The sequence below is a fragment of the Leopardus geoffroyi genome, chromosome C2 (assembly GCF_018350155.1).
Source record: "Leopardus geoffroyi isolate Oge1 chromosome C2, O.geoffroyi_Oge1_pat1.0, whole genome shotgun sequence".
Taxonomy (NCBI): domain Eukaryota; kingdom Metazoa; phylum Chordata; class Mammalia; order Carnivora; family Felidae; genus Leopardus; species Leopardus geoffroyi.
This window is the reverse complement of record NC_059333.1, coordinates 46,731,538-46,751,631: the sequence shown is the minus strand read 5'-3', so window position 1 is coordinate 46,751,631 and position 20,094 is coordinate 46,731,538. Positions and strand designations below refer to the sequence as shown.

Genomic DNA, 20,094 nt, shown 5'->3' with positions numbered 1-20,094 from the left:
CAGGGGATATATAACTTGAGTGTGCAAGGCAAAGGTGAACAATATGTATAAAAAATGGAAGAATTTGTGAGGAATGTATGCTATGGAGGCTTCCTGGGATGGCATAAAGCCAGAGGTTAAGCAGACCTCCGTGTGATCCATTCTAAATCCTTTAAGCTAGAGCAATCTTAGTTTTTTTTAACTATAAAACGGGGCTAAATATTCCTGTCTCATAGAGTTCGTGGGAAGATCTAATAAAAAAACACATGTGAACACACGGGGGATCCTAGTGGATGCCACATTGAGTTTTGTGCTTTTCTCACCTCCTTGATAAGCATTACCTAGAATGCATATCAAACAGATATCTGGCCCCCAGCCCTGGATGGAATCATAAAACCCATGGAAGCCAACTGGTAATCTGCATGGGTAGCAAAGGAGATGTATCAGAGAAATATGGGAAATGCGCCACTACTTTACCTCTCTCCTAGAATATTCCACACGATGTGGAACACAGAAATATCTCCAACAGAAGAAAACAGCTGTCACCTCCCTCTGGATAACTTGAGAATTAAAGTTTTCACAAAAGACAGACTTACGTTTTGGAGTTTGTTTGTTTGTTTGTTTGTTTATAACAGTAAGTCTTTCAATGGTATTGTGCCAATACTGTCCATCCCTTTCTGGGCCTCAAAGATTTTTATTGATTTGGGGCAAATCATTGGGGAATATCTCCAACAAATGCACTGCAACATGGTCTCATTTTATTGCCCCATTATCCAGAGGCAGGCACTCTGGGACTGTGACATTCAGGGATTATGGTAAAAATATTTCTCCAGGGAAGCCCCACTGAGCAAGAAATGAACATCTCCTCTCCCCCTCCACATGAACAATTAAAGACGCTTATGAAGCCAGATCAGGGTTAACGTAATCAGTTTCTGAAAAAGTTCTCATAAACCAAAGTTGTCATTATCTGAAGTGTCTCTGAGGCAACTGGCCTTATTCAGACACAGGGGACTACAAGACAATCTGTCTCTTTTGCAGATTTGAATGTGAAAAGCCGTCCTGGGTGAGAAGAAAAGGAAGCAACACAAACCAGTTTCCAAATGTCAAATCGGTGTGCTTTCAAAAGGAAACTAACCTGGCAGCCAACCGGATCTTCCCAAACACTTAATATCTCGCGGTAAACTAAAAGGGTCATCTTCTGTGGCTAGGAGAGTAAGTTTGAAGACCGGAAAGTCCAATATCCATGCTAGCATAGATAAAACAGACAGCCATCAGAAACCTGAACATCCACGTGAAAATGGGGAGAAGAGCCAAAGAGGAAAAGAAGCTTCTGACTGTCCTGCAGTGTCCTTAACTCTCCACCATCATAGTACTCAGACGCATGTGACTTTTTTGAGTTAGAACCTGCGGTTAATGTGGCTTCTGATGGCATCCACGATGTCATTCCTATCCCCACTCTCCCATGCAGTTTTTAAATAGTACCTTTCTAACAGCAAGCACTCCCCCCTCCCCGCCCCTTCTGCTTAAGATCCTGTAAGGTGTCTGGGGTTTCAGCTTCTGAAAATCGTTTCTAGATGTTCTTTTAAGCCAAAATAACAGCACACAAGACAGAGGCTGAGATCTCCAGGAAACTCTAGAGCAGGCGGCCTCAAAATGACAAATCTCTTCTTTTTTTAATCTTGAAAACTAACGGCGGCCAAACACTGCAATTTTCTCACCGCCGCTCTTTTCCCCCGACTGCCTCGGTGCTTGTTTTGTTAGGTCTAGTTCTACCGTGGCGGGAAGGAGGGTCTCTTGGAAATTTTTCTGAAAGACCAGAACCTTCCAGACCTCTAGTCCCTCCAGTTCGAGTACAGACCCTTCCCTTTTACAAAAACAAAAACAAAAAACAGCAAGCAAAGGGCCCCCACCCTGGTCACACTCGAGTGCCCAAGCTCTCCTGAGATCACAGGAAAGAGGGTCCCAAAGCAGGTCCTCTACCCTCGCAGCACACCTCCTCCCGCCCTGGTGGTCCGAGAGCCCCATGGCTCCACTACCGGGCCGGTGCCCCCACCCCCTAAACCCGGGGGCCAAGAGCACGCAACGCTCTGGGGTCCGCAGGGCGCATGCAGGGGCTGTCGGTTCAGCGTGCCCCCCGCCCCCCGACGCTCAGCCCCTGGGGCCGCACAGACCCCAGGCCGCCCGGATCAGGGTCAGGAGCTCGGTCTCCCCGCGCCCCCCACCCAACCTCCCTCGCCCCGGCAATGCAAACCCGCAGGGAAGCCGGCGGGAGAGTTACCCGCCGAGGCCCAGGCGCGAAGACTGCAGAGGCGTGCGGGACTCTGCGGCGGGAGGCCTGCGGCTCTCCGGCCGCCCGCCGCCGCTCGCTCCAGCCGGCCGCTGCCTCTCCCGCGGCGCCTGCAGCATCGGGCCGCCGAAGCCCGCGGCCGGCGGAAACCGGAGGAAGGTGGCCCGGGTCAGGGGCAGCGCCGGCACGATTCCTCGTCCGCGGACCAGGCGGGGGAGCTGGGGAAGGCGCGGCGCCGAGCGGAGTCCGAGGCGCCCGGCCGCGCGCTGCCCTCCGCGCTGGGGTCCGGATCCCAGGCGATTGCGCCGAGCGCCTCCGGAGCCGCGGGGTCGCTCCTCCTGCTCGTCTGCTGGCGCCAGACGCGCGGTGACCACGGCCGCCCCCGAGTCCACGGAGGAAGGTGCACTGCAGAGCGAGGCTGTGGGGGCTCCGCGCCCCCCGGAGCAGGGAGGCAGGAAAGCAGCCGAGCCCCTACCTTTCGGGCTGGGCGGACACCAGCCGCGCGCCCTTGCCGGGCGTCAGGGACGGAAAATCACCACGACGGGAGGGCCCGGGTAAAGCAGCGGGTGGCTTCAGGACAAGGTAGGAGGATCAGGTTCCACAGCCAAGAAGACACTCCCATCCCGCCCTGGTGTTGTTTGGAGAGCTGCCGGGACGAAAGTGAGGGGCGGCCAGGGTACTCCCCTTCCCCGCCGGGCTGGCGGGCGGCTGGAGTAAACACATCTGCTTGGCGCACCGGGGACTTCTGTGACACCAGGCGAGGCAGGCGGCTTGGTCCCTAGCAGAAAGGGAGGGGTGTTCAGATCTCCAGAATTCCCGGGCTCTGCCTTTCAAGGACAAATGTGTTGGTGCTTTTTATCTTTTGGAGATGTTACTTTAGGGGGAAGAACGAAGGTGGGATGTGCATTTTCTTTTCTTGTTAAAGTAGCGCTCTCGAGAAAAGCATTGTTAATAATGTCCTCATACTTGGATGGCTCTGAATACATTTTATATTTCAGTGTTTGTGAAATAATTCATTGTCTGGCAACATTCAGTTAATAGCTCCAGCCTTTGCATACTAAGCATCGTAATCACAGGCCGTCAAATGACCCCAGAGAGAAGAGCCACAGACTTGGGTATAATTCAAAGCGGCAATGTGTCACCGCACTGAAACAAAGCCTTTCCTCTGTGATGGACCTTCTGGTATTTGTGTTAAGTTTAACAACAGCCCTAGGAGGCAGCACTTGTTATTTTCCCAGATTTACCAATCCAAAAAACGGGAGTGTGTTCAGAACATTCCTAGCTCTTTCCCTGTCTGTGGATTGCCTTGGAAGAGGGCCACACAAATTGTGTAATTTTAAAGGTCGCTCCTGAGACACCAGAGTAGTGAATGATGTTCAGGGAATTTGCCCGTGTGGGTCAGTTTTCCTTGAGGTTGCTTTGCTTTTCTAGTTTCTCCTGAGTTCCATACTACCCTTCTCTTGTTCATGATCTTCAGAATTACACCACTGTTACGCTTCACCCACTCTGCCCTTTTTAGGATTTGGGGATCTGCAAAGTCATGTGTTCAGGGGAGATGCCATCTGCTATTCCTAGCTGGCCTTTGTGCTGCTTTGTAGTAGTGGCCAAGAAGGCAGAGGTCACCCTAACCTAGTTCAAATTCCACCTCTTCCACTGTCATGCCTTGTTACCTTAAGCAAGTGGCTTCACGTCAGTGTGCTTCCTTTTTGTCTCCTGTGAAAGTGGTATAATACAACCTATCTTCAGGGCTTGTTAGGATTCAAATAGATGATGATCTAAAGAATTCTTGGCACGTTGCTTGGCGCAAAAACCATCAGGTCAGGAAACAAGAATATTAACTACCAGTCACTGCCCACTATGAGTCAGTTACTGCCTACGTATCATCTATGTTCCTCCCATCCATCCTGTAAGCCAGAATAATCTCATCTTAGAAATGAAGAAACAGAGTTGGGAGGTTAAGCAATGTGCCCAATGTCATAGTGCCTACATTGGAGCTGTGATTCAAATGAATGGCCACCAAAATCAGAATTTTTAGGCAGTGCACATACAAGGCTGGCCATTTGCTAGGTTTTTATGGATGACACAGTCTCTGAATTAAAATCACATTGTTTCATAGGATATGGCCTCTGTGACCCTAGGGACAAGTTCAAGCCAGGTTCCCCACACTACCCTGGGGTGCCATTCAGTACAGTGTAGAGAGTAAGGTTAAAGACACTAGGACATCTTCCTCAATCCCAGTATAAGTCCTGTCTTCCAAATCCTCATGTTCCTCATGTCCTGTCCCAAGAACAGGCTTTTTGAGCATGATTGGTGTAGGACTGTCTACTTCATATAGGGGAGACCTACTCAAAATGCTGTGCCCTCAGCAGAAGAGTCGCCTCAAGTGACAAGAGGCCATTTTTTTTTAACAATATCGCCTTATACATTAATAATAGAAAGAAAAATTCTTTTTTCTAACATTTCTCAAGACTTAGGTTGTCCACTTCTAAACAGTAATCTGGCTCAAGACAGATTTTGACCAAACTAAACTTTTTTTTTTTACATACAATTGTGCCTCCTCCCACTCTAAATGAAGATCCTGCCAGCCTCTCCTGGCTGTCTTGGGGTTTTATCTACTGTAAGCAGTTATTTAAAGAACGTGTGCATCTCAAAATGAGTAAGCCACAGGGAGTAGGCAGTCTAAATCCTAACTTAGAGCCGACTGCCTACAGCGTGGGAAAACTGTTACTTCAGCAAAAGGCAGTTTAGTTCTCCTAAGCAGTGCCATAACTTCTGCAACATCCCCATTTCAGAGCAGGATCTCAGCCCTATGTTTGTTTATGTAAATAACCATTGTATTGATTCCCCCCCCCCCCCCATAGTGAGTGCTTGGAAAAGGAATGCGGGTCTATCAGAAAGCTTATTTGCAACTTCATAAACAGCAGTGTCTCCTTACTCTGCTAGTCCCTGCAAGGTTTCAGTTCTGAGTAGCCCAGTCTCAGGAACTACATTTACTCTCCCTCCACAAACTGGAAAATGAGGGGAGGTGGGAGAGTGGAACTAGGGTTCATCATGTTCTAAACACACGAACATATAAAATATCTGGTGGAAGCCATAATTAAGATGATGGTCATAAGCATAATACAAATTTCTATGAAATTTGTATTTCATAGAAGAAATACAAATAGTCCATAAACAGGTGCAAAGATTTTAGTGTCTTTTTATAACAATGTTTATGAAAATGTAGACAATAAGGAGAAATCAGATTGGCAACAACTAAGGTTAATGAGCTTAATGAGTTTCATCAAGGTGTCAAGGAAACTATTCAAAGAAGGATGAAGTAGAACTTCTTCTTTAGAAGGCAATTTGGTGATTGCTATCAAATTTACAAGGTTGTTATGGTTTTGAATTTCAAAACCCTAATTAAAGTTCCATAACTGTCTTCCTTAGAAGACAGTTTGGCCTCAAGCCAAGCAAAGTCGGAAAGAGGAGCAGGAAAGAGGAAAGGGTGGGGAAAGACACTGATCTCTTAGTTGACTCCTACTTATCCTGGTCCAGAAGAGGCAGCCATTCTGGTTACTGAGTAGCACCAGGAACAAACCCTGGTAAGGCGCCTCCCGCAGGTGGGTGGGCTCAGTCGGCAAAACTACTGCATCTCCAAGCAGCTTGCTCAGAGCTCTTAATTATACGTTAGAAGTGTTAGAAGCCTGGGCCACTGTCCTAGCTGCTGGGCCCTGCTCCCAGGACAGGAGGGAGATGTCCCATCCTCCCCACCTATCTGTGGAGATGCTCTCCTAACTTCTACTCCAGTCGCCTGACTGATAATTCTGTCAAAGTATTATAGGTAGCTTTCCTTGGGGGCACTCAGCCCACTAATTAACATCTGTAGCTAACCCCTTTGTCTCTCAGCTGGTTTACAGAGCGGAACCTACTGCTATTTCGCTTCATGAGAATGTTTTTACTGGATGGATCCTGAAAAGGGGAATCGCTGGGCAAAGCATACATGAAACTACAAATAGTTTTGTATTTTCTATTTTCATGTTCCGAAATTCACACTTGAAACAAACAAGTGAACAACAACAACAACTAGTTTCGATGGCACTCCTGAAACAGAGTGCCAGCTGGAGTCATCTCAGTGCGCTGTGAATGGCATAGAGTCTTCTCTACATTTCCCAAACTTCAGTCTGCTATGAATGTATGTCACCTTCAAAGCAGCAATTCCATGTTTTTAGGACTCCATCTGTAGAAATGATCACATACAAATACAAAAATATGACTAGGGATGGTCACGGCAGCATTGTTTATAATGTTTAAAAACAGGAAAACAGTGCCCAAGAATAAATAGAGTGACTAATTAGACTGTGGTATCTCCTAATAATGAAGGCAGCCATTGCAAAGCTATTATAAATGTATATACAGATTCAGTCTGCTAACGGGATAACGGCTACAGTACGTTGGCTTTAGAAGTTCTACATTCAGAAAACTGTGGGACCCAAGGAATTTAACAAAAATCCCCTACCCCTGGACAAGCAGAGCAAGACTAACTCCATTTTGTGCTACACCCACCATCTCATGTATAACCCCCACATGACCTACTTATTGCTTAAGACACTCCCCCACCCTAGTCAAGCCGCTGAGCACACCCTTACTGGAAACCGGCTCATTTAGGAAGGTGGAACCCCTAACCGCCAAAAAATGTAAACCCCGCCTTTTGCCCGCCAAACTTGCGCGCCAATTCTGACCAGAGTGATAGGCTAGTTCAAACAGTTACTATAGGGTAAATTGTAATTCAATTGGCCACCTGCGTGTGGACTGACATGACTATGCAACTTTCTGTGTGTGTTACAATCTCATTGGCCACTGGCCCCCATAAAACTTCTACGCCTCTTAACCTAGGGGTCCAAGTCCCTGCTCCGCTGTGTCGGGTATACTTGGGCCCAAGCTCGTGCTTGCAAATAAACCCTCGTGCCTTTGCATCGGTATCGGTTCCTTGGTGGTCTCTCGGATTCGAAATCGGGGCATTACAAAAACATATACTGAATATATATGTAGCATATCATAGATGCGGTTATTTATTAATGTCAAGCAGAGAAAGAACCACTCATGTGTGTGTATATATTTGTGAATCCGTAGGGAGTGTTGACAGATTTCATCTAGAGAGTGGAATTATAGAGGCAGAGAGAGAAAGTAAAGGAAGGTTTTTGCTTTTGATTCTAAATATTTCTGATAATTTGAACTTTTTACAATGTACATAAATAACATTTGTTATTTTTTTTTAAAGATGCTAACAAAGTTAGCATGTGTGTGGGAAGAGAGATTAAAATCCTGAAATAAAAATGCATCAGTGTTTAGGCACAAATTGGAACTCTCTACCTTGGTGATTCCCTGCCTGTGTACACTCTATATTCTATGCAATACATTTTTCCCCAATCATTAAAGACTAAATAGAAGCATCAGGTGAAAACAAAATAAAATAAAACCCTCACAGCCATATTGAAGGGACAAGATGAAAACCTATGGAATCGTGTTTTTATTTTGCAGTGGGGAAAAAAAACAACTAGGCATATTGGAAGCATGAAAAATAAATGTTCATACGTGTGATTTCATTAAAATGTAGACCTTCTGAGTGGCAAGATATATTGAGAAATAAAAACACAATCTGAGTAAACATATTTGCAACACATAGAGAATGGTTAATTTTCTTATTTTACCAAGAACTCAAGGGGGAAAAAAACCCAAGAATTTAATAGAAAAATAGGCAACTACAAGGACAAGCAGCACTCTGAAGGGAAAAATAAAACATATATTCATTAAACAAAATGTGTCTCCTATGCACCAGGCACTAAGCTAAGCAGGTGTAGAGCAGTAAAGGAAACATACGAATTCCTGTTCCTATGCAGCTTACATTCTAGTAAATTTTGGGGAGTCTTGACTTCACTGTTTGAATTTAAACTTAGGTATAATTTGCACTTATTGGTAAAAATTATGAGTATTAAAACAGGGTGGAGATACAGGCACTTTCCTGTGCTATTGGTGGGAGTACAAATCAGTGACCTCTTTTTGGAGTATATTTTAGCATAAACACTTGTAATTTTAAACATTTATATACTCTAATACAGAAATCCCACCAAGAGAAACTTCTGTTACAGATATCCTTGCACAGTTATATAAAGTTGTGTATAAGAATTGCCTATTAGGGGCGCCTGGGTGGCTCAGTCGGTTAAGCGTCCGACTTCAGCTCAGGTCACAATCTTGCGGTCCGTGAGTTCGAGCCATCTGGGCTGATGGCTCAGAGCCTGGAGCCTGCTTCCGATTCTCTGTCTCCCTCTCTCTCTGCCCCTCCCCTGTTCATGCTCTGTCTCTCTCTGTCTCAAAAATAAATAAAACGTTAAAAAGAAATTAAAAAAAAAAAAAAGAATTGCCTATTAGATGTTGCTTATAAATGGAGACCCTGGAATGACTCAAATAGCCTTTAGTAAGGGACTGGAATTGTAGGGTACACGTATACCATAGAATTTTATGTTGTCACTAAAAGAATGAACTAGTCTTCTATCTAATGACTTGGAATAATGTCCACGATACCATTAAATTTAAACATCATATTACAAAACGGATTGCCCAGTAGGATTCTGATGTTGTTTAATATTTTTTTAAATAGAAATAATGATAGTTATAATACAGCGGATGTTAGTACACACAGTATCTGGAGGAATACACACAAGCTGTGAATGTCAGCTGCATCTAGAGGGTACATTCATGGAGGACTTTTCTTTCTAAATTATACAGTTTGGAATGTTTGATTTTCACTATTTATTTTTAACTGAAAAAAGTGAGAATTTTCAAAACATTTTACAATTTAGGAATTTTTGCATGCAGTCTCTTAGAGACATAACAAATTAAACTTTACTTCTTGGGGAGCCTGGGGCGGGGCGCAGTGGTTTTTCTGAGAAGTAATGACAAAAGCTTTGATATACAGGGGTGATTGTGTGCCATTTTCATCAAAATCTTGATAGTGACAGTTATTTTGGTTTCTGTTATTCTTAACCTCAGCGTTAAAGAAACTCATCTACTCCCAGACTTACAGGGGATGGCCACATCACCAAAGGATATTATAAGACAGTGACTTGTCAAGCAGAGAGATACTGCTGGGATACAAAGTTGCTTCTGGAGAGTCCACTAGGAACCACTGCCTGTGGAACCACCTAGGAACCTCTCCCAACTTCCTGTCATTACACCTGGAGATAGACAGAGAGGCACCAAGTGTGAAATGGCAGAAAAGAAGGCAAGGTGGAGGTCACTTGATATACTCAAATGTGAGCTCATATTAATTGTACTCCTGCCAGATGCTAGGTGATTTTATAGGTTATATTGTTTACCACACACAGCAGCCCTGTGAGCTGAATATCATTATCCCCATTTTCCAGATGATGAATTGAAGACTCAGTGAAATTACCTAATTGGCCCAAGGACCGGAACTTGTACGTGTCACACCTAGAATTTGCACCCAGGTTAAACTCCAAGGCTCTCTTTTCATACCCATGACATAGTGCCTTTCTAGTCAAGAGATGAAGGATGTGAGAGAATTAATGACGGTTATGCGAGTATGACGTTTCACAAAAACACTTAGAACCTGGTCAATTGAATGGGAATCCTGGGAAACCTTAGTTGGCTTTTTGTATGCGGGTATCAAGATGGTGGCTGCAATGGTATGGCCAACATTTCCAGTTCCCATTGTTCCAGTTCCTGTTCCCCCAAACCAGAATGTCTTCCCCAGGGATGTGCAGACTGTAGATTATGGAAATATTTCTTCAGGACCCCAGTCATCATTCCTCCTGGCTGAGTCTGCTCACTTTCACACTTGAGCTCACTTTGGGATAGATCCCATTTTAATGTAATTACGTTAGCAGAAGCACTAACCATAATGGCATCAGGGTCATCACAAGGGAAACATGTGCGGCAGCTCCCCAGGAGCATGCAAATGCAACACTTCAATTCTTCATTTCTATTCCACATCAGAACTGTTTATTACACTATAGGACATTATGAATACAAGAGAACCGATATCAGTAATAAAGAGCTGTAGAGATAGGAACCGCCATGAACATCTGAAGTAGAAGTAAAATGAAGGATTGAAACTGACCACTGTTCCCTGATGGGTTAGACTAGGAATCAGTTTTCATTTTACAATGTTTACAATTCTCGTTTTTACTGAATCTTCTGGTAAGCTTCCAAATTTACTTTTTTGCACTCAGGTGCCATATTGGCAGCAGTTTTCCCAAATCCTGCACATGACTGTTAACTATTACAAGTATATTAACCACTACATGGTGATATCCTGACCATCTGAGCAGCTCTCTTCAGTGCTTCAAAAGTGGTAAATACAAAAAACAAATACCAAATAATTAACAAATACAAATAACTTTAATCTCTATCATCATTTAGTATTATCGCATAAAATTGAGGGGTTCTGAAGCTCTGTCTAAGGGACTAAAGAGAAACAATTTTGTTTTTGCTTAAAGAGAGAGATGGGGGGGGGGGCGCCTGGGTGGCGCAGTCGGTTCAGCGTCCGACTTCAGCCAGGTCACGATCTCGCGGTCCGTGAGTTCGAGCCCCGCGTCGGGCTCTGGGCTGATGGCTCAGAGCCTGGAGCCTGTTTCCGATTCTGTGTCTCCCTCTCTCTCTGCCCCTCCCCCGTTCATGCTCTGTCTCTCTCTGTCCCAAAAATAAATAAACGTTGAAAAAAAAAAAAAAAAAAAAGAAGAGAGAGATGGGAATAGGCAGGACTTAACTGTATGTCTCCGTGCTTATCAGTGATAAATAAATGTATTTTAACCAAGTCAACTAAGTCCTAGACTCTGGATCCACAAAATTTTGTATAATTGATAAAACTTTTTTACTGGCTATAGATTAAAAAGCTGAATACAGTTGAATTTTCCTGGGCCCTTTAGAGTTAAGAGTCCTGCCACTGAGAATCTGTCATACAAAATGTTAATCCATACGCTCGAAAACAATAAAACTCCAATACTAAATACCTGGAAGTTGTCCCTAAGTTTTCTTTAACTGAGGTGAGTAATAAGTTCATTTGTACATGATTTCAGAAAATGTGTATATCCCTTGCTGTTCGTTGCCCCCCCCCCCCCCCCCCCCCCCCCCCCCGGTTATTCTGTATCTGAGATCTCTCAAGGATTCACTCACCATTTCCATAGAGGGACTTGGGAGTCTTCTCTTGCGAGCTCTACTTTCTTAATTCTCAGTCTTTGTACGTCCTGCTGCTCACTGAGCATTCAGTTCCACATGTATTTATCAGCACCTGCTGTATGCAAAGTATTGCACAAAAAGCAGAGTCAAAAGATCCAAAGCCAAATTTTAAGTCTTCTACCCTGACCAGCTTTTTCTTTTCACTTACTCATTTTTATTACTGATAATGCTTTTCTCCCACCTTTCCACTTTTAAACCCTTAGAATTATCTTTGATCTGTCCTTCTTTCTCTCCATCTCACCTGAACTTCCATCCTTCATGTCATTAGCACACTCCACATTCAGTCATTAAATGCACACTGCTTGCTATCTGCCAGGAACTGTTGCAGGTGCTAGGAGTAGTTTGCCAGTGGGGAAACAGGCAAAAATGTTTGCTTTCCTGGAGTTATATTTTAGTAATTCATCTTGATTTCCTTTGTGTTTCCCTCTTGCATAGTGTTTATTTCACTTACTCCAGACCTGCATTCCCTGAGTCACCCTATCACCCCCATCACCTGGAGCGGCTCTCTTGGAATAATATCCTAAGGACCCACAGCTCGCTTTTTTACTTCTCAGTCTTGAGCAAATCTCCCAAACTTGTTTTAGGCTTCTTTTCCGTAGAGCAGCCTGCCTGCCCACCCTTCACCCCACTGGAACAAAAGAGAACATTGGATTCCACATCTCTGCCTGTCAGTCTTTTGAAAACAAAAGCAGCACCAGCAGAGATGTTCTAGAGATCTGTTAACTTGTTTCTTACCCTGTAACAGAAAAGTCACTGAGCCAACCAAACACCAAAACTTAGTTACCTTCTTGAGATGGAGGAGGGATAAATATTTACAGCTGGAGATCACAAGTCTGAAATCAACATGAGCAAGGCTGGGTTCCTTCCAGAGGAGGGGCGGGGGGGGGGGGGCACAATTTGTTTCCTTCCTTTTCCAGCTTCTAGAGGCCACTCACGCTCCTTGGCTTACAGCTCTTCCACCATTTTCAAGGCTTGCAGGGTAGGATCCTCAAGTGTCTTTGACTGTGACCCCTGCTTCTCTCAACCCATCTCCTGTTCTGACTCTGACCCTTCTGCCTCCCTCTTCCAGGGACCTTGTGACATTGGAGCCACCTGGATAATCTCCCCATGTGAAGACCCTTAACTTAATCATGTCTGTAAAATTTCTTTTGCCATTTAAAGTAGCACTTTCACAGATTTATGGGATTAGGATGTATACATCTTTTGACAGGCATTATTTGACTTCCCACATATACCATTTAGTTTTTCTGGTCAAAAACACTTGTAGTGTTTTCAATGTGGGGAATTGTATTTTCAGGAAGAAATTAATAGATGGTGTTACATACAAGAGAAGAACCACGAATCACTCATTCACTCACCAAGTATTTGTGTTTACTATGTGTCAGGCACTGGACAAGGAGCGTTCTGGGGATACAGATAAGAGCAGATAAGTCTGTAGAGTGTGGTGCTTATGAGACAAGACTCCAAAGTCTGATCATCTGATTTTGAATCCTGGCCTCACCATTTATACACTGTGTGGCGTAAGCAAATTACTTAATTTCTCTGTGCCTCAATTTTGTCACTTATGAAATTAAGATAGAATTAGAACGGTCCCATAGGGTTCCAACGATGATTTGGTGAGATTCTAGGTAACCCCTTTGGCACACTGGCTGGCATATGGGTTCCATAAATGTTAGCTTTGAGGTGGAGAGTGAGGGAACCGAAAATAGAGATCACGGAGTATATAAGGGCTTTCCAAAGCTAGATCTTAAAAGTTCAGTTTCTTTTGGGGGAGAAATGAGGGATGTACAGTGAGAAGACATAGTGAAGGATTTAGAAACCATGAGGAATGGCTGAGGAGACTGGAGGAATTTAGCTGGGGGAGGAAAAGGCTTAGGAGTTACATGAGAACTGTATTTCAATACCATCCTTGGGCAGTTGGCACAACAAAAGAGATTAGACTTATTTTACTTCTATCCAGAAAAAATATCCAAGCCCAAGTGGAAATGGCAAAAACATTGATGTCAGTATTTGAAAGAACTTGTGAATAATAAGGAGTTCCTTTTTTTTTTTTTTTTTTTGAGGATGCTACAATCCCTTCTCTGTCTCCAAATATACTGCCTTCTTTATGGGGTGGTCTCTTGTACATCCATTTTCTTCTTTCCCCTTGTCAATTGAAACCCAAGTATTTTCAGGAACCAGTGGGCCATAAACTTTAAGGGAGGCTGGGCTTCTGCCCAGCCACAAGGGTGTAAAGCAGGATTGGTCTGAGCCAAGCATGGTAACCATGGCCTTTGTCATTATTTAGATCGGCAATGAGCATGCGGGACCCAATTCTTGCCAATGAGATAGGAGAGAAAGGCCTTTGGAAAAGCCTTCATCTCTTCAAAAGATACAGGAGGGAAGTAAGTGCTCTCTTTCCCTGTTCCAGGTGTGAGACATCTTTGTGTGAAGAGGTGATGCCTGGAGATGGGGCATCCATCTCGAAGTGGTAGAGAACACATCTGAGGTCAAGGCTAACATCTGAGGCAGGCAGAGCAAGAAGACAGAAAGGGCCTGGATCCCTGATGAGCTGGATGAGCTACTAAATTATCTGACCCTGGAGTCATCATATAGTATGTCATTTATTATATCCATGTAATATATTAAAATATACTCAGTGTTAAAGCCAGTCACATTTTTCCTTCTTACTGCCCAGAAAGCACCCTGCCTATGCAACTAGCAGCACAGAACCTTGACCACCTAGGCTCCCAGCAGAAAGTAACTACAGCCTCTCTATTGGTGTTATCACAATACTGGCTTTGAGAATGGATTTTGAATGAAGATTTCTGACCTGCTTTTCAGGTAGGAGATTCCGTTATACACATTTTTGGGTTCATTTTTATTCTCTGCATATCCTCAACTTTATCTTTTGGATCAACCCATTTCATTAACATGCTACGCACCTACCCAGCCAATTACAGTTAACACTACAGGGTGTCTAGTAATCGAATAGGTTGCCTGCATTAACTAACTCCTTTCCGGAATTCCTGCATAGGCAAAAGATTAATTTTCTGAATCCTAAAATAGCTATAATTCTGCGATACCAAAATTTATAAGCACTGAACTAAACTCACTGTATATTGATAAATCGATTCATCTGCTTTTACAAAAACTGAATCAAGAGATAGGTGGAAAATATGTTAGCAAGCAATTAATAGAGGCTGCAGCACAAAATTATTTAATAAATAATATTTAATAAATAATAATAATTATTTAATAAATAATAATTCTCTCTTGTGTGGAAGAGAGAGCCGTCTCTGATTTCTGCTAAGCGTCCTTTTTGGAACACATCCCCTTAATACCCTTACGGTCTTCTTAGGCTCCTCACTTCCTTTTCTCTTCTGCCCCCTGCATCTCATCCTCCTTTTGAATCAGGATGAGTTGAAACAGTTTTCTGGCCCACTTTAGGTTCTGGAGAGGGACAGCTCCTCAGAGATCACAGTGACATGCTTTTCTCTCCTCACACTGCTTCTCTCTGTAGATTTTACAGGACCTATGTCTGTCTTTATATCTGAAAAAGAAGTAGTTTCATTCCAAGCCACATCCTTGCCAACGTTTATTGAGAATATCAATAAAGGACAACACATTTGTAAGAAACCTTTCTTTAAAAACTGGACAGAGCGGGAAAAGGTGGTGTGTCGTCCCCAAGTCTAGGAAGAATGTCAGTCGAGTCAAACTTTAATTATAATGTCTGAGTCAGTGAAAAGACCAAGTGTTTCCACTTCTAACAGACCCTCTTCCAGTTAGAAGGCAGTGGTTTCCACAAGTCTGCAGCTCTGTTTCAGTCACCTTTATAGAGTTTATAGGACTAAAGTACATAACTCATATTTTCTTATTTTCTATATTGTGGATGCCTTGGCATTTGGGCCCTCGCTGACTGGTGTAGTATTGTAATTTATAAGAAATGTAGGTTTCCCCCACTATCTGAAGGTAGAACTCTCCTATGAAAGCTTTTATAAGCTGAAATTTATATGGAAAAATTTTTTGACTGTCCCCAAACCCCAAAAATAACCTCTCTTAGGCTTTTCAGATACCTTAGGACATATCATGTTAGCAGGTGCACAAAATAAATTTCGAGAAAGCACAGATGTTCACAGACACTGTTCAGAGCTGTGGTGGCTTCATGCTGAGATGCTGAATGTGGTTCCTGGGGAAGGAACCGGAGGTGCCCCTCTCACTGTTCAGCATATGCTGCCTCTGTAAAGGCTCCATGCAAAACAAACACTATACACTATTTTCACTTTTATGAAAGTGAAAGTCCTCTTCAGATCGTGTTCTGTTGGCAAAAACAGCTACTCAGGTACATAGCTCTTTCGCAAAAATGAAGTGCCCTAACTCAAACTTTCAAAAAGTGGGAATACTTGTATATATTGGGTCTAAGTCCCATTTCTGGAACTGAGGTCCTAAAACCCTTGGAATTTCCTAAGTGTTGAGAGTGACAAAGGTGTCTTTTGTTATATTAATGAGGTAGCTTTAGGACTGAACCTGAGGAGGGGGCTGGTTGCCAGGGGAACCAACCACGTGATTAGAGGGTTGGAATTTTCAGACCTCTGAGGAGTGGGGAGGGGCTGGAAATTGAGTTCAGTCACCAATGGCCAATGATTTAATCAATCGTGCCTAGGTGAGGAAGCCTCCATGAATCCCCAAAGGATGGGGTTGTGAGAGACCTTCCAGGTTGGTGAAGGAGATTTGGAAGGGGAGTATATTTGGACTTGGAAGCTCCACACTCTTCTCCCATACTCTGGTCTATGCATTTGATGAAGTTTTGGAGTGATGGGGAGTTTGTGGGTTCTGGAGCACACGGTCAAGGATGAATTCTTGGAGACGTCTTTGGTGCAAAAAGGTGATTTTATTAAAGCATGGGGACAGGAACTGTGGGCGGGAAGAGCTGCACTGTAAGTGTGGGAGTGACCGTGTTATGGAGGTGGGCGAGAGGGAGTTTCCAAAGAGACTGTCACAAGCTAAAGACTTACTGGAGGCCTAGCTAATGTCAAGCTAAGGTTGTTCCCTCTAGTAAAGCATTAACATTAAGACTGTAGGGAGTTCCTGGATTTTTGGCCATGATGGGATTGCCTTTTTCTGGTAAACTGGTGGAGACTCTTATCAGTTTAACCATTTGTTTTTTTTGTCCTTTCCTGTTCTTGGTAACCTGGAGTGTCCAAGGAATATTATACATGTCCCAGCTTGAGCGGGGTGGGGGGGTTGCTGTTAGCCTGCCTGCACTTTGCTCCCAGTTTGCTTCATGCTCCCTCATCATATCTCTTCTGTCTGTCTGTTCCTGAATTATATCCTTTGGAACAAGCTCGTAATCTACTAAGTAAAATGTTTCTCTGAGTTCCATGAGCTGCTCTAGCTAATTAATGGAACCCAAAGAGGGGGTCATTGGAACATCCAGTCTATAGCCAGTAGGTCAGAAGCACAGATGACCAAGCTGGACCTGTGATTGGTGTGTGCAATGGGGGTGGGGGGAGAAGTCTTGCTCAGCCCTTAGCCTGTGAAATCTGACTCCGTCTCCTCTTTATTGTGCTTTTTATTTATTTATTTTTACCACTTCAATATGGAACTAGGTAATAATACCTGCCCAATTGGTTTTCAAAATGTTTTTAGAAAGCAAAGATGTTAATAGACATATTAACATAGATTCCAGATTAAAAGCTTTAGAGACTCAAAGCCCCCAAATGTTTTGAAGCCCATTATCAATATATAACTCTATATAAAAATAATACTTGGTCATAATGTAAGTGGAAGGGAGGCCATCAAGATCCTAATTTTATTTTCACATGCCTTCCATGGTTAAAAAAAAAAATTTTTTTTAAGTGGGGGGGACACCCGGGTGGCTCAGTTGGTTAAGTGTCTGACTTTAGCCCAAGTCACGATCTCACAGTTCATGAGTTCAAGCCCCATGTTGGGCTCTGTGCTGACAACGCAGAGCCTGGAGCCTGCTTCGGATTCTGTGTCTCCCTCTGTCTCTGCCCCTCCCCCTACTCTCACTCTGTCTCTCAAAAATAAATAAAAGTTAAAAAAAATGAAAAACTATATGCCAACCTGTTTAAAAAATGTTTGGTACCTCTGTTTTTCTGGTGCCCTAAGAATGTGCTTAATCTGCCTTTGGGTAATTGGGTTCTAACTGAGCACCTTCTGTGGGAAGCCCTGTACTTTTTGCTACATCGTGAAATCGGGTGACATGACAGTGAATGAGTGATGGACTTCTTAATTAATTCGGCAGGTCCTCAGAAAAGGTTTCTCTGAGGAGGGAACTTTTAAGTGGAGGCCCAAATAATAAGGAGAACCAAGCTGTGTAAAGATCAATGGATAGAGCAATCCAGGAAGAGGAAGTGAAAGAGAAACAGGATCCTGGAAATCAAGTAACTTCCCAACTCGTCAGCGAGACGGACACAGCACCAGCTAATTTTAACACAGCGTGTTTGTTTCCTGTTGTACTAGCAGTGAGAACAGGGTGCTCTGAGAACCCAGAGGAAGGAGTGATTAATCAGAGCTAAGAAAGGCGCCTGGGCTGTGCCAAGCAGCGTCTATAAAGATGTAGAGCAGCACCGGGAAGATTTAAATCCAGCCTTCACCACAGACGTGTCTTAAAAATAGATTGGGGCCCCACTCCACATTTGCTCAGTCAAGATCTCTGAGTTGGCTGCCTGGACATCTGTTCTTAACAAGCATGCAACTGACAGGAAGACATTTTGGAATCCTCGGTCTAGAGAACAGGCCTTAGAGTCAGATGACTTGGACACATGGCTAAGTGCCACTTTCTTCATCTGTAACGTGAAGGTAATAATACACTCTTCCTCACTGGGTAACTGTGAGGATGGAATGAGGAGGTAGTATTTGTACAGTGCCATAGATGGTTATTGTTATTGTAGGAAAACGATAGCCGCGGAGGTAACAGTGAAGAACTGACCCACTTGTCCCAGAGCTCACAAAATGCAGCTCAGAATCTTAACCTTCTAAGAGAAATGACGGGACAAGGTTACAGCTATCTGGATAGGCCAGGGAGACACAAAAGCAGCAGAGAGGGCTAGGGTGGAAACCAGTTTCCACCAGGGCAAAAGGACAGTGAACAGCTGTGCAGCTGTCAAAGCTTCGTAGGAAACAGCTGGCTTTGCCTCTCCTGGTTTTTCTTTTCTTCTTTCCACTTCCTCTTTTCAAATGCAAATTGTTTAAAGTCTTTCCCACCCTAAGAGCAAGCCTAGCCCTTGGGTAAATCAAAGGGAAAAAAAAAAAAGGAAAACCCCTGGGAAAGTTAATGAGTTAGTTGGGCAGAGTTTGGCAGAGGGGAGGTCAGGACTGGGGAATCATGGATTGACTCAAAGCCGCTTCTACAGTCCATACAGACTGAAAAGTGCTGCCAGCAACCAGCAAGCTCACCCCTTCCCACTGGTCTGATGGGCCTGAGGAGAGAGGAAGGCAGTGGTGTCCACCCCCAACCCCCTTAACTATAAAACCGTTCATCCCATCCTAAACTAACTACCCAGAAACCAACACATGACCAAACAAAACCACTCACTGTGGGATGGACACCAGAAGAATCACTTTCAGAAAATTGTTTACCAGGGTCAAGGTTATTTGTAGATGTACGAGAAGACACCTGCCTTTCTAAGCTCCAGTTAGTTCCAAATGTATAGGAGATGATGGAAATTCCTTTTGGAGGAGGATTTCTTTTTAGCCCTACCTCCCTTCTGTAGTTGTGGTCAAGCAGCAAATTCAGTGCTCATTATTGTAGTGTGAAGGGGAATGAATAGGTTTCAGATTCTATAATTTGTGAGATCAAGAATGGGGGCAGGATGACATGTAAGAAGGCACCACTCACACACTGCCTCCCGCTTTCCAGAGACAGTGAGGAGTAAGAGTAAAAGGGTCATGGCTTTGGGGTCAGCCAGGCCTGACTCCAAATTCCTGCCGTGCTCCGTACTAGCTGGCTCCTGGAACAAGATGCCTTTGCTCTTATAGTTACACGCCAGGCACTGTTCTCTGAGCCAGTAGCTACAATAAATAGTCATTCCCTAGCCATCCAGTTTTGGCCTGTGACCAGTTATCTGATCATCCTACCCACTGGAGGCCCAGATAATCTTTGTATTGTGAAAGCAGGTAAACTTCAACAACCAAAGTGTTTTAACCAACGTATCTCAGTTCAAAGCAAAGAGACCACCTTTTATAACTGGGATGTCTGTGTGTCTCTTTATAGATATATAAATTTTATACATATATTTATTTATAAATATGTATAAGTGCATATATATATATATATATGCACACTATATGCACATATATATATATGCACTTCCATATTAATGCTAAGAACATTTAAGTTTCGGCATTTAACCAGTGCTTAAGGGCTGGTTCTGAAAAGAGAGCATTCCCTGTACTTTGCAGTTTGGTTCTTTTATATGTATATAAAATAACTCGTAAAAGAACAAGCAAGTCTGAACAAGAATTCTGGACCAGGAAAGAAAAATAAAGAATAGGTACAAGATGGAACCTAAAATGATCAATTGAATCCATATGTGTTGTAATGCATATTTTGGGGTCTTTTTGTCCCCATCTTGTATTTCAGTAAC

At 43.6% G+C, this 20,094-nt stretch overlaps 1 protein-coding gene across 8 annotated transcripts in view; it reads right to left on the bottom strand.

Annotated features, from left to right (window-relative positions):
- Positions 1 to 2,849, bottom strand: part of ST3GAL6 (ST3 beta-galactoside alpha-2,3-sialyltransferase 6) — an 85,917-nt gene extending 83,068 nt beyond the window's left edge. For 5 of the 8 annotated variants that reach the window (XM_045501752.1, XM_045501762.1, XM_045501761.1 and 2 more), the window contains exon 1: positions 2,258 to 2,366. The gene's annotated coding sequence lies outside the window, so the exon portion shown is untranslated. Of the gene's footprint in view, positions 1 to 1,114; positions 1,226 to 2,257; positions 2,370 to 2,741 lie in introns of those variants that run through there. The other 3 variants (XM_045501753.1, XM_045501759.1, XM_045501754.1) reach the window with 2 other exon arrangements.
- Positions 2,850 to 20,094: the final 17,245 nt, after the last annotated feature.